This window comes from Haemorhous mexicanus, chromosome 5 (assembly GCF_027477595.1).
Source record: "Haemorhous mexicanus isolate bHaeMex1 chromosome 5, bHaeMex1.pri, whole genome shotgun sequence".
Classification (NCBI taxonomy): domain Eukaryota; kingdom Metazoa; phylum Chordata; class Aves; order Passeriformes; family Fringillidae; genus Haemorhous; species Haemorhous mexicanus.
In genome coordinates this window covers 37,420,481-37,435,248 of record NC_082345.1, presented here as the reverse complement: position 1 = coordinate 37,435,248, position 14,768 = coordinate 37,420,481, and the positions used below count along the sequence as shown (strand labels likewise).

Here is a 14,768-nt window from a genome sequence, read left to right as displayed (position 1 = left end):
CCCCTCAAGTTTCTCACCTTCCTGAGCATCAGCTCGTACAAAGTTGGCAAATCCATCTTCTTTGCTGTTTTTGTCAGTAAAAATTGGGAGAAACATTGCCTTTGTCTATACCCCATGGCTGGATGTGTTGTCTCTTCAGCTTTACAGTCCACAGCTGCATTTTCAAAATCTTCTCTGATTCCAACCACAACTACAGCTGGTTTTTGGTCAGGTTTACTATCCTAGGTAATTGAACTTCTTGTGTGCTTAGTAGCTAATTAAGTACTTAATGGCCTGACTGGCAGAATGCTACATTGTGATGATCAGGTTTTACTTCTCACTGGCCTTTTTTCAGGGGCTCCTATGTAATTTATGTGTCTGCTCCCTCTGTTCCATGTAAGCAGGAAAGTAAAATCTTTTGCTCTTTGGTAATTTGAGGAAAACAGTTTTGTAGGTAATATGTAGCAGAGTTATATATTAACAAGGCTATTAGTTCCCTAATTATTTTCAATGTGTTGCATAAACCTTGCCCATCATATCTGAACAATTATCTTGGTAATGAGGTGGTAAGCATTATTATACTTCTGTAGGCAGTAACTCAATGCCCCTTACCTGACCTCAGGTCACACAAGGCTGCAGTAGTGATTAGAATTTTGGTCCTGACACAGCTCAAACCTCAAGAATATCTGGACCCTCTCACTCAGCTGTAAAGCATCAGTGAGGAGTTTCTGGAGATTTCACCAAGCTGCTTGCATAGTATCTTGTGGCTGGTTACAATACAAACTAGTCACCACCACTCAGTGGTGTGGTACATGCCACCACACATTTCTTTCTGTAAATGAAACCAGAATTTGAAAAACCAACCACTGTCTCCCACAAGAAACATCCCCAGTAAGGTTTGTGCCATGGTAAAGCAAGGATGTGCCATGTACAAGCCATACACACACTTCATTGCTCACTCAAGATGGATTAAGATGAGAAGCCTCTATGATTTCTGGATCTAGAGCATTGCAAAGCTAGATTGATGAATTATCTCCCCTTCACTTTCAGCTGTCAAGCTTCATCTTTATTTTTTCACTGCAGAGTATTATTTCCTTATGTTTAAATTGTTTTTCCATGTTCCCTTCTCTTAGTGCAGCAGTAGCTCCACTTTGTGGAAGATGAGGAAAGCAGAGAGCAACCCAGGTGTGTTAGCTGTGGGGCCGTGCACAGTTTCTGGACCTGGCAGGTATATAAAGCACATGGTCTTCAGAATCAGCCAGTAACTATTAGTGGGGACTAAGACTCACTCAGCTCAGCAGTCACTCAAATGAACAACTTGCTGTATTTCTTCCTCCTCCCCAATAGTAAATAGACAAAAAAAAACCCTGTAAAATACAGCATGCAAGAAACTGAAGATAAATTTATTTACTGTATATCTACATTTGCAGTAGTCGAAACTGCCTGACCACAGATTCATCTTTCATAAGGAAGGTGGAATATTTTTCAATCTGCTCAGGATGCTGCTGAATAGTTGAAATTGAGAAAGTAATGGATTACAACTGCCAGGAAATTCTCCAGTTCTACAGTTCATGCTGGAGCTGAACTGACATGGTTTCAAGTGTCCAGGGACTACAGTTATGAATGTTTTTAAAGGTATTAAATAATTAATAAGAATACTTCAATTATATTTACAAATTGTTTTTAAAATCTGTTTTACATACAAAGGAAGAGGACTGGATTTCTGACAGGGCTACCTACTGACTAGAACGAACTAAAATGACCTGTCAAGGAAGGCAAATTGCAGTAGACTTCCTTTAGAAAAAGCTGGTACTTCTGGATGCTGAAAAAAGAGGATCACTTTCTAGTGAGGGTGAGGATTTGGCTTGAGACATCTGACTATAGGTATCCACATGCAGTTATTTATAAGTGTAGCTGATGCTTAATTCCAAGTATACACAGCAGAAATTTGATCAATGAAACAATTCCATGCACAAGGCAGCAGGTTTGTACATTAGGGAGCAGCATAATTCTCTAAATGAGCTCCAGTGACTACACTGAAATTCAGACATCACTGGAGACCTCTAAGTGGGCACCTCAGTTTAATGTCAGTTTCAAAAGAAACCTCTGCCAAACCATTCAGAGCTGCCCTCTGACAAGCTGGTCCTGCACAGGACAAAGCATTACTCTGGCACTTAGCTCTGAACTGACTGTGCAGGGGTTTAGGAACCCTCTCAGTGCTGGCCCACTCTACACTTCAGCACAGCATGCTCTCTTAATTTCAAGTTCATGTAATGTCAGACTGTGGCAAGAGCTGTAAAGCCTTGCTAAGTGCTGGTCACATCAATCAGATCAAAACCACATCATTGTTACAGGAAGAGAGAGGAGATGGATTATCCTTTTAGTAGGTGAGGGCATTATCTCAGCTTTGGATTTTAGAGCCAATGCTTTTAATGCTTTGTAGGTTGTGCTTAGACCCAGCTCAGTAAAGTGAAACCAGGCAAGGTTATTTGAAATGCTCAGCCACAACTCTGTTGTCTCAGTAATTAGTTTAATTTCAGGAAGACCTTGTCTGAAGAGAAAGCCTCAGGTTTCTCTGAGGAGCAGAGGATAGGTGGGTTCTAAATAATCTCCACAAGGCATTTGAAAACTTCCAGGAAGGAAAATAGTAAGGGAAAAAATTAAAAGGATTGCTGATTGGACATGGAAAGTGCCTGGAAGGGTACTTCAACTTGTACTGCGTGTGGAGCTCTGAAGTCCACATGTAACATCAAGGGATGGACACCATGCAGCAGGGCCACAGGCAGCTCTGTCCACCAGGCCAACACATGCAGGGACAGCACTGAAAATTAATGGTGGTCCCAAGGAAGAACGAGGTTGGACACCTCACTTACTTAAAATCTTGGGAAAGCTCTCGCAGGACAGCGCCAGCAGCCCTGAGGCTTCCTCGTAGTGCAGGACAGCAGGGGCACTGCTGGAAACAGGAAACCCCCCAGAGCTCTGGTTGGGACTGCCTGCTCAAGAAGTCAGAGTTGGGAGGAAAAAGTGTTCTAGAAGGTTTTGTTTACTTTTAATAAATTCAAGGAACAAAGGCAGCTACTAAGTGGCTATGGCATGTCCCAGACCAAGGACACCATATCCTCAAGCACATTAAGAAGCAAGCAGACATCTGCAGCATGAGCAACAGCCCTGGTTTCAGTACTGCTGCCAAACAACCCATTCTAATGCTGGCAGTCTCAATCTTTGCATTCCCACCAGCTCTCCTCACAGACCATTAATTTGGGGGGTTTCCCACGCAGACCTCTTTGGAAAAATCATCTTTCTATCCAGATTGTGGTGTAATGTCAGGGAAGCAGACCATGTAAACAGTCTGAGTTCCTGAATGAAAGGAATGCAGAGAGGAATGGAGATGAAGGACTAGAATGTAATTCCTGTAAACAAAGCCATCAGCTTCTTTTAAATTAAACACATACCTATCTTCCCACTGCTTTGTGCATATATGCATAGAAGCTCAGTAAATCCCTGAGAAATATCAGAGGCACTGGTCTGGCATCCAAAAACCATTGCTTTAAGCTTTACTTAAGGAAATTATATTTATGAGAATCTAAAGCCTGTGCTGTTTTGAGGCTTTGCTGTTATATGACAGTAATCCCAAAGCTGTGGGTTAGAGGCCAAATGCATTTTTAAAATTCATTGACTTTACAATACAGTTAAAATGCATCTTATCTATTTGGTACTTATTTTTTAAAATGTTCCCCTCCTCACCCCCTTTTTTTGGTCATGAAACTAAAGAATTGTGCAAAGGAAACCCAGAGGAATAACTGCAAATACAGAATTTGAGCGAGACTTTGCATATGTAAATAAGGCACTGAAGCAGAATATGACGGCAGTGATTCTGAGGGTTATGAAACAAACCTTAGGATGACAATTTCAGGGCCCTAAAATGTTCGTCATTATTTGCCGTCCGTCCAGGCTCCCGTGCAGTAGGGAAAGGCCACCAGGAGATGTCAGTCATGGACCGTGAGCGAGGGACCGCAGCGGGGATGGGAGGGAGCAGCGGGGAAGATGCCCGAGGAAGCCAAAGCCACAGAAATAAACACCCAGCTGAAAAGCACTGCAAGGGCAGAGGTGTCATTGCCAATACCCCGCCATCACCTCATGCTTAAGGAAAAAAAAAAAAGGGAGAAAAAGAAAGCAGAGTCTCTGCTTTTGTTATATCTCAAAACTAAAAGGAAAAATTAGTTTCTCATCTACTAATACTAGTTATTTTAATACTTAAAAAGAACGAGTCTCCTCACTGAGACCTGAATGTTTATTCAAAGCAACAGACCTGCACACGTGCTCGTTGTACCCATGCATGCTCACACAAACCCACCCACACCTCTGGGATCAAGCATGGTGTCTGCTTGGTATGTGCTACAACAATGTCTTGAAGCTGAAGGTTGTGTGCTAGCTATTGTGTGCTCCATAATGACTGAAAAGGTTTTAATGCAATGCATTAGAATCCAAGAAACATGCAGCAAACTGTGTTTGAGTGCTGCAGTTCTTATGTCAGCAGATTCCCACCAAGGTGCTCAAGAGAAGATCTTGATTACTAAGAAGACAACTAAGTTCAGTATGTGGTAGACCTACAATTTATGATTACAGTGTTTATCTACTCTTTGGCTTTTGCCCTTGCTACAAAAGATCATAACTCCAATAGATTTTTATGACTCGTTTTCTATTTCCTTATACCCGTCCATAATCTTGAGCACTGGGGTGGCAAATGGAGCAGTAACAACACTCTGGTGTCAGCTTTCAAATACCACATGGAAATTCACTTTTTTTTTTTTTAAATTTTATATTATAACTGGTCCTGCAGAAGCAGCAGGTTTAGCCCCCTATAAGATGAGATGGACTTTCTTCCCTTATTGCTGGTAATCCACAAATGCTTCAAGTTCACATAAAACCAAGGAACAGAACAGTTTGGATTTCAAATGAAGAGACTCTGTCCTTTTACATTCCCCAGCACAAAAAAATTGCTGTCCCAGCCTTTAGCAGAAGGCAGGGCATGGGGGAACAGATTTTTGGTTCACCTGTTCTTTATGAATATAGATCTGAAGACCCCAACCTGCAGCAGTAACTTGCAGTAAAAAAGGACTGTGTTTAAAATGTTCACAGTCTTTACAGTTCGCAGGTACTGTTTAACAATGAGTTATGAAAATTATTTAGAAATATATAGTAATTCAATTATCCTGGAAATTACTGTTCACCTAAAGGTCAAGAACAGATTCAGCTCCAAAACTGCAATTTCATTAATGTTTTAGTTTCCTGTAATCATGACTTCAGCACTGACTGTCCATACCTCAGAGAAGTTGATTACAATTACAATTATTGGGCTATTTTCCTGTTATTTGGTTTACTTCTATGGAGTAAAATCAAGATAAACCACACCTAACTTGAGTCTGATTCAGTACACATGCCTATCTACCCCCACTCCAAACCAGCCTGAAATTACTTAAAACTCTACACCACCTACTGACCTGCAGAACTGGAATTTGTAATGGAGTTCACAAACTAATGCTGCAGGTCAAGGGAAGAATGTTGAAAAGGGGAGCCAATAAACAGACTGCTCAAGAGACATGACTTCAAGCAAATCCTGGCTCCTGTGGAACTTGGAAGCTGGGAGAGCAGCACTTTGTGTCCTTGCACACCTTCAGATCCTGCCCCTAAAGACTAGGTGGAACTGTTCAACTTTTATTTTATGAAATATACTCTGAGAAATCAAGGTACATTAAAGTGCTCTGTATAGGAGGAAAGACAGACAATTAGTTTTTATTCCCCTTTGAATTAGACTGGCATGTGAGTCATCCTCTGGGCAAAACAAGGCAAGTCCCACCTCTTCCTTCTGAGGGAAACTTGTGAGTGCCTCAATTAAGAAGCAGTCAGCAATCTTTAAATGAAGGCTCCTTTAGGTTTGGGGTTTTTGGGGGCTTGTTTTTGTCTCACTATTTTTCCCCCTTTTTACATGGCTCTAATAGTTCTGTGTATTGCATGTAAAATAAGAGTAGCTCTTATGATTGCAAAAATACTGACAAGATACACAAATTATCTTAAACAGCAGCTCCAAGAGACACTGCAACATATGTAACATGTATAAATAACTTTCCAACACCTAGTGTTGCCACATATGAGATTTCATCAAGAGGTTTTGGTCTCTTCCAGCCTTGTGAAATGACCTGGATCCCAGCCAAAAAAAGCCTTTCTTTCCCACTTCAGAAGAGGAACACAACTAGAAACCTTCCCTACAAATAGAGCTGGACATGGACACCTGGACCTCACCAGGTGCCTTGGTTTCTTCCCATTTCAAGGAAGGGAAGGCCTTTACACTCAGTACACAGCTCCCAGTCACCTCACCTTGTACCATAAGCAAAGGGTCTTCCATTGGGTCCCTTTTCCCTCACTTTGGGACAGGGCTTTTCACTCCACCAACTCCATTTAGGTGTGTCCCCTTCCACCCCAGCAGGAGAGGAAGCAAGCTTGGGATCACAGGGGCAGGCAGCAGCTCGCCATCAGGTTTTCTTCCCTTTCTTTGCCTTGGCCTCTGCTTTGACTCCCTCAGAAAGCTCTCAGCTGGCTCATTTTCTCTCTTTTGAAAAACTGGATTGCCGAACTGGCTTCTGATTTCTTTCCCCAGGTGCCTGCTTCCCACACTACAATTCTCTGATCTCAGACTCACTGTGAATTTATGAGTGTGTGCTGCCCAGCAGTATTTCTGTGAATTCTGTGCATTTCTGTCTTCAGCAGGGCTCAGAGTCCCAGCAGCCCCATCCCTGTCCTGCACCTTGAAGAGTGGACAGGCAAGGTCTGTGAGGAGCAGCTGCCTCTAGGAAACAGCTGCCTGGAACATCTTGACTGAGAGATCTAAATATCTCTAACAAGTAACCAGGCTGCTGAAAACAGAAATGCTGGTTCAAAATGAAATTTCCCTCACCTGTACACAGCAGTGTACACATAAGAAGCAATAAACTGGATAGAGATCCTGTTTTCTCTGCATCAAGGCAGAAAGCAGGGCAAATAGTTATCAGAAAGACTCTATCATTAATTGTCCAGGGCAATCAGTGTTTCAACCAGAGTTTTGAGTGATTTAAGCAGACTGGTCAAGTGACTTACAGAATTTCTCTCTCCCACTCCTTAGCACAACATCCAGCTTGGTCCCTCCTGAGGGCTGACATCCTCCTCAAGTCATCATGCTGCTGAGGCAGATTTCAAGAACAACTTAATACCAGTGGTTTCCCAAATACAGGCCACAAATCACATGCCCCTGGTCTACAGAAAGCTGGTTAGCTTTGTCAAGCTGACTCCACTCATTTCACTTAGAAACAACAAATGAGAAAATGAGAAAAAAATGTACTGAAGAGAAAAAATGGATTATACCGTTATATCTGTATTAGATTAACAGAAAATGAAAGAAAACCTTATAGAAAGATGAGCTAGAAACAAGAATGCTTTACTAGTGTAGTTTTCCCATGCAGTTTTCTCTAATTGCTAAAGAAGTTGTTAGGCAATCCTGAACAGACCTTCTACTTAACATGGTTACATTTGTGAAGAAACTTGGGAATTAGGTTTTGTTCCTGTAAAATATACTGGCTTGTAGTGAGACTGCCTCCTCCTGCCTTTCTGGCATACAGCTCTCTCTCATAGGAGGACAGCATGGTGACAAGGGAAAGTACAGGGAGACTAATTAATCCTGTGCTGCATCTGGTTTTAATCAGTAATTTAGGAATATATTTAAAAAACCAGATTCTAGAATAGTCATCCAAAGTAATGGCATGTTTTCCAAAATATCCAGCTCTCCAGTAACACCAAAACCCATTAAATCACAGTCTTAGCAATGACCACCAAATCCACCTCTCCCCTTCTAAGAAACAACTACTTCAAATCCTTTCCCTACCATTTCACCCCAATTGAAAGGGGAAGGAATGAGAAGTGTTTATTGTATCTAGACAGCTAAAACATTACTTCTCTTGAACATGAGTTAGAAAACACAGTAAATTCCCAAGCTGAGTTCTTGTGGGAAAACTTACACCAGCAGATCTATCCCCTTTAGAGAGGGGAAAAAAAAAGTCCCCCTTAAATAAAATCAAAATCCTTCTTCATCAGACCAGAAATGAAAAGGTAAGCTCTGTTTCCTTCCACACACCTGGCACTATGAGTAACACAATGGCATTTCTCTTTCCTTTTAAAGGATTTTTTCAAAGGACTACATGCTGCCCAGGTGTTCAGGGTTTGGGGTTTTTTTTACAGCGAGCACAGAAATCATGCCCTGCTTAGCTCATTCTGTGCTACTCTTTAGTTTCTTATTCCTACCTTGCTATGATTGAAAGGAATGGGTTATTACTGCTAGTAACAGTGGTCTCTAGAGCTCACAGTGTTCTGTCCTTACTACTTGTTGAATTCCTCCTTTCCTTTAGTGAAGAAAGTTCCACCACAGCCACTCTGCTATCTCTTCATGTTCTTTTAAACTCTTCCTGGTCTTTGCAGAGCTTGCAAACTCCCCTATTTCTGCAGCTTCACTGAACCAACCTTGCTATCAGCCAGTATCAGAGACTCACCCACACAGCAACTCAAGGACAGGCCCAGCAGAGCACAGAGCTCTTCCACAGAATTTGCTACTGCTTCTGCTGAGCCACTTCCAATATGCCTGTGGATATTTCCATATTTTTGCATATCACTGAGACAAGTTGTAAAACTACATGTGTCAAACACACTTGCAAAATATATCTGAAAATACATAGTAAATTTTAAGCCTTTTTTGTCACATTTCCCAAGGATCATATAGGCTTGGTAACAGCATACAGATTTATCAACTGAAAATTGACAAAAGCAGTAGCTTTTAAAACTTATCTGCCTAAAAAGGAAGAACCCCCCAGCTCTCACCTTTCACAGCCCACAGTCTGGATGCCTTTCCAAGTTGACTGGATGCCTTTCTGGTTGACTGCTATCATTTTGCTGAGTGCTGGGACAGCGTGTCTGCTGGCAAGAGGACTCCAGCCACCCTCCTCTCATATTTGACTTACTGTAACCATTTTGCTTTGGAGCCTGTTTGCAATGTCCTGTTCTTTTACACTCTGACCTTTCTTCTGTCCCCTGCTAACAACCCTGCACCCCAAAGCTATTGCTCTTTATTGCACAAAAGAAATAAAAGAAAAAACAGAATCAGTAGAAAAACAAGAAAAAACAAGAATGAGGACTTGTTTTTAAACACCATCTTCCACAGGTTCAACAGAGCCTCGCTACTGTGGTAAGTATTGCCATGTCAACACTTCAACCAAAGAACACTGTCACTTCCCCTCCCAAGCCAAGTATCATCACCTCATACAAATATCCTCCCTGCAGGCATACTCACCAGCCACAAGCCCTACCTGCCATCCAGCCTGACCTTTGTTCCCATCTCTCACTGACACACCCTAAATTCTTGCTGTGACACACAAACAAAAAATACTGTGGCAGACCCACAATGAAGTCAAACTCCATAAAAGTATAGTTAGAGGAAGGAGAAAAGACTAACACAGCCAGCTCTTTGCCCATATGATACTGAAGTCAAAGCAGAGGCTTGCCTTCCTTGGCCTTGCAGCTTTCCATCTTGGGCCTGGGATCCCAGAGCCTTGTTAGTAAGAAGCGATTTAATTAAAAGTGATTTAATTATTACTTTACTTAAGAGATTATTAAAGTCCATTAAAATGCGAAGTGATGCTTGCCAAGATCTCAGAACAGTTTATTATTTCAATTCTTGCATAATGACGAGGAAAAATATGTTTTGTTTCCATCTCTTTGGTGAGGAGATATGGCACTTTGCCAGATTACAAGGAGGAAAATTCTCCTTGGTGCCAACGCCCAAGTGAACTGCATCCTGTGTCTCACCGCCTCAGTGCCCAACACAGCAGCTGACAAATCAGTCAGTACCTTGCTTGAAAACTTCCCTCTTTCTGAATATCTGGACACACTGTTATCTGCAAAAGAGCACTGGGAAAGATGGATAAAAGTCTCAGAGAGGAAGAGCAGAAAAAGAACATGACATTTTGCCAATCTGCAAATAAATGGAAGCTGATTCATCCTGTCCAGTGGGTCTTTGTATCAGCACAGTTAATGATACTGCCCTGAAATATGTTGGTTCAGCTGTCTAGCTGCAGCAGCGTAGTGGACAGCAGAATATATCTGGTGCATGGCCTGAGAGAGGAAAAAGCCAAACAGAAAGTGCTTACCTCTAAATCTTGCTGCCTGCATAGGTACTTCAGTTGTTTACTTTCCATAATCACACAGCTCTGACTGCCTCACAGGGCCAGAAAACACTGTTAATAGATTCAAAAAGTAAGTATTTGGCAGCATTGATAAAGGCATTTCCTGAACCCTTCAGTTAAGTGTTTCTGACTCCATGGTATTAAAAAATGAGTAAAATACACAGAACACTGCAATTGTAGAGATAAATAATCATCTGCTGGGATAACCTTCCTTAGATTTAGAATGTAAACTGAACTACATTTCAGCTTAAGCACTGAAAAATCTCAAGAGCTATCAGTACAGCAAAAGACAACTAAAGAAAATGAAACCAAGAAGAAGGACATTGGCACTCGTCTACTGTAGAATTGTCAAGCAGCCAAATGAGTTCTGTTTGTCTTTGCTTAAATTGTCATAAAATACATTTCAATTGTGCTCAAGAAAAAAGGTCATGAAATGACAGACTTGAAAAGTTTCAAGTCCTTATTTACATACAGATCAGACAAAAATACCAAAGTAAAATGCCTTGAAAGGTCTGCATCTTTGCTTACCCGCAGAACAAGACAGACCAATGACATCAGCTTTATTCATCCATTTTAGTAACACTTTTGGACATGGGACTTAGTTTCTACTTTGAATACTTTGACCTCTCATCTAGGGTCAATTTGCAACCCTATGGCTGGACCTTGTAACAAAATTCAGAAGGTGGTAAGGCTCTGTGTTACAGAGGCAGCCCTGCAGAAACCTGCTGGTCACTGCTGCCTTTGAATTAGTGAAAATTCACTTCTTATTAAAAACCCCAAAGAGCAATCTGCTTTCTTCTACCAGTGGAGTAAGTCATGCAGTCATTACCAGGAGTAGCTTCCAAATATTGGAATACACTCCCACAGAAGGAAGCCAGGGCAACTCCTCCTGCTCTCAGCTGCCTCAGCTACAATATTTGCAGCATTCTAAAAACCAGATAAACTCAGTGGATAGGGTGCCAAATAAAAAGGATGTGATTCCTACATAGAGAGTTTCTCAGTGAAGACTGCTGACAGCTGCATAAAGAGCATGCTTGCAGAGCTGCACCAGCCACTTCAATCAAAACAAGAAGCACCTTTCTTGGAGATCCATATCCAGTTCTGGGCTTTTACAATCCAGTGCACTCAGAAGAGTAAGCTTCCTCTGATTCTAACCTTTTTAAAAAAATTCATAAAAGCATCACCATTTTGCACAGGCACAGTGAATTACATTAAGATGTACTAAATTACTTCACTCAGTAACATTATATTCAATGTGCTTTTAAAGACTTTTTAAATTATCTTGTTCCACAAAACTTGCATACAACTATCTGGCACACTACAAAAACAGGGAGTATTTTCTTGGGGGGAGTGTTTCTTTTTCATAAATTGCTCAGCAGTTGTTAAGGAAGAATTTTCTATATTTAAATCTGCAAATGCAGCAGGAAGGCTCTCAGATACAGGGAAATCAGAATTCCTTCACACAGTCCTGGCACTTTAGAAAATGGTTCCCATCTTATCCTGAGAACCAGGTCTGTTATGCTTCTGCTAGAGATCAAAATGCTGAGAGCTAGCCATCCTCCAAAACATTAACCATACTAAACAACATTACCATAGCATACTACAAATTACACTGCATTTGAAAAGCAACGTCCAACATTTCTGACCACTCATCCACAGCCCAGCATAGTCTAGGAAAGATATGATCAAAGCCCTGAGTAAAGATGGTCATTTGCATTTCTTCAAGGGTAAAAAGTCATAATCTTCTCCTTTTTAAGTGTCTGTGCAAAGGTGAGCAAAGGAAATGCTGGAGATTACATTTTTCTCATAAAAACACTTAACTGTACTGCAGTGATAACTGGAACCACTTCTAGATCTCTATAAAATATCCAGTTTGTCATGCTTTCCTTGTTGAAAATTAGGTGAAAAAAATGCTGGAGGAAACTAGATTTTCTTCATCCTTACACAAAGATATCCTCTCCCTAATATTCAATCCTGCATAGCCTCAACCCACACATTTTCTTGTTTTCTCCCTGCTTTAAATAAATATATAGCCTTATACAGAATATATAGAATCTGGAGAATGAAAATTGAAAGTGACCACTCTTTTAAATGTCACTTCTCCTACAAAGCCAAAGCAACAGAATTACAGGAGGGTTTAAATGATATTTTACTACAAACCATAGTGAGTTGAAGCAATTAAATAAGAAGAAAGAGTGATTCAGCTGGGAACAATTAGCAGTTTCTCTGTAATTGCTTCACAGAGAAATATGGGAGTTATTTCAAGAGAGTCTCAACTTGCAAAGCTTCAGCAGTTTTACTGTCCCCACCCATTAAATATATTTGGTAGCTGGCTGTAAACACACATACACTGTTGCAATCAAAATTTTAAACTCTCTAAACTGCATCATTGTTATAATGAGCCTTCAGGCAAAAGCAGAGATTAACATTTCTGAGATTTTATTTTGCTATCTGTCCACAAAACCTGATTTCCAGGGAGAAATACTAATGGAGAGTATATCAAGATGCCAATTTCAACCTCCACATTTCTAAAATATAATCTTTTGTAACAGGAAAACACTTTCTTTTAAATTATGTTAGTGATAATAGAAAAAACTGATACCAAGAAAGGACAACATTTAAAGCTACTTTGTTGCAGATTACACAATAGCCCATTTAATGAGCCTGCAATACTTAAATATCTTCAGGTCATTTGATCAAGGACAACCCATAAAAATTGTTTTATGGGTTGAGTTCCCACCCTAAAAGACTAAGAGGAGATGGAGTTCTCATTTTTGCTGCTGCCACTTTTTAAGTGAATCTTTCTGGTATTCCAGAAAGCATGAAAGCATTTTATTAGCTGTAACGCCTACAGAGGTCAACAATGAGACAATCAATTATAAAACCTGTTCATTTTCAACAGTGGTTCTGTTCACCAGAAAATGAGGCAGAGCAGTAGCACAAAATATGCATAATTTTTTATTACCTTCTCTATTAATGGAATTCCAGATCTGAAAACAAAGTTCGATTCTTATTTAATATTTTTTAACATTTACAATATTAATTAAAAATCAAGGTAGACTTAGATTATCTTTGCAATACAGATAAGGATTTTATGTCTGGTTATCTGTAGATAACAAAGAGCTTTACTACAAAAATAACTAAGTGTCAAAGGCATCAATTAAAGATAGCAAAGATGGCCCTCCTTACCTCAAAGTTACTTTCTAAAACTTACACAGCTACTGCCAAAGTTCAGTTTAACCTCTCAGTAATTACAACCACAGAAAGATTTCCTGAAGCAAGCCTAAAATACAGCTACAAAAGTAAAGAGTTTTCTGGCTCCTCCCTTAGCAACATCCACTACAACTCCATCACTAATTACTAAGCATGTTTTACATAGTTTGGCCCAAACCAGTAGAAAATCCAAGTTGAGACATTTCTAGAATGCTGCTGCTATTCCCTGCTATAGTACAGTACTGGAAGGACATCATGTGAAGTGACAGTTGTGTTCCCTAAATCCATCAATGACTACCAAGGCACTCACTCAGAAACAGTGCTGGATGTTGTCTTTTTGGCCAGATTTTCTTCAATGAAGAATCAGAATGGTTTGGGTCAGAAGGGAGCTGAAAGATGATCTAGTTCCCCCCCTCCCCTGCCATGCAGAAGAATGTCTTTCACTAGACCAGGCTGCTCAAAGCCCAAAAGAAAACAAAGACTTACAGTCCTTAAGACCTCACCCTCAAATCTGCTCCTGGAATTCTTCCAAAGACATTTTAACTTTGACTGCTGATAAAAGAAGGCCTGGTGGGTTTGGGTTTATTGAGGTAAGCACCTTCATCGGGCTAGAAAATGAACCCAACTTAAAGGTGTTAAAAGAGTCTTTTCTGGGGACAGCAAATTTCACTTCAAGAAAAGGTCTAGTGATAAGAAAATGAAACATTCTCTTTTTATGTGGTATAAAAGATGTCAGAATGTCTTATCCATAAAGTAACCATGGTGGTGAATGCATGGCTGCTTATGGCATTTATGTTTACATTCTTTTAAAACAACAACATTACAAGCTTTATGATAAAATGTGATACAGTTATCTCCCTGATAATTGCTGATTTTCCACTTGTTCTCTTTATGTGCAGTCTGCAGCTATGAGTGAAAAGGAGATTGCCCATAATGATTCTGCTTGTGCAGGAGAAGGGAACCCTTGCTTTCACAGAACTTTAGAAGTTAAATCAATGCACCTTCTCTAGAAACAGCACTGTAACATTTTTGCTTTTCCTGGGAAGGTTTATACTTCTGCTTTGAAGCAGGAGAAAAGATCACTTCTATCTAATTGATGGAAGGATACTCACTATTACCTGAAGCAAAAAAGTATAGTGCAAATATACAGATTTCTCTCTTGGGTATCTGCATATGCATACACACTTGAAAACTCCAGTGCAAAACTCATTTTAGCAGTTCAGATTGGGAACTTCACACAACGGAGGACAAACCCAGTTAGAATTTTAGAGAGACAGTATTAATTCTCCTTTAAAGACAGCAAGTACTCAGCCTGGA

At 40.4% G+C, this 14,768-nt stretch overlaps 1 long non-coding RNA gene across 1 annotated transcript; it reads right to left on the bottom strand.

The window, feature by feature from the left end:
• Nucleotides 1-9,698: 9,698 nt before the first annotated feature.
• On the bottom strand, nt 9,699-10,439 carry LOC132328105 (uncharacterized). Its single transcript, XR_009486688.1, has 2 exons — nt 10,203-10,439; nt 9,699-9,963 (listed from the first exon to the last, which is right to left on the bottom strand). It is a non-coding gene; the product is annotated as an uncharacterized LOC132328105 (long non-coding RNA).
• Nucleotides 10,440-14,768: the final 4,329 nt, after the last annotated feature.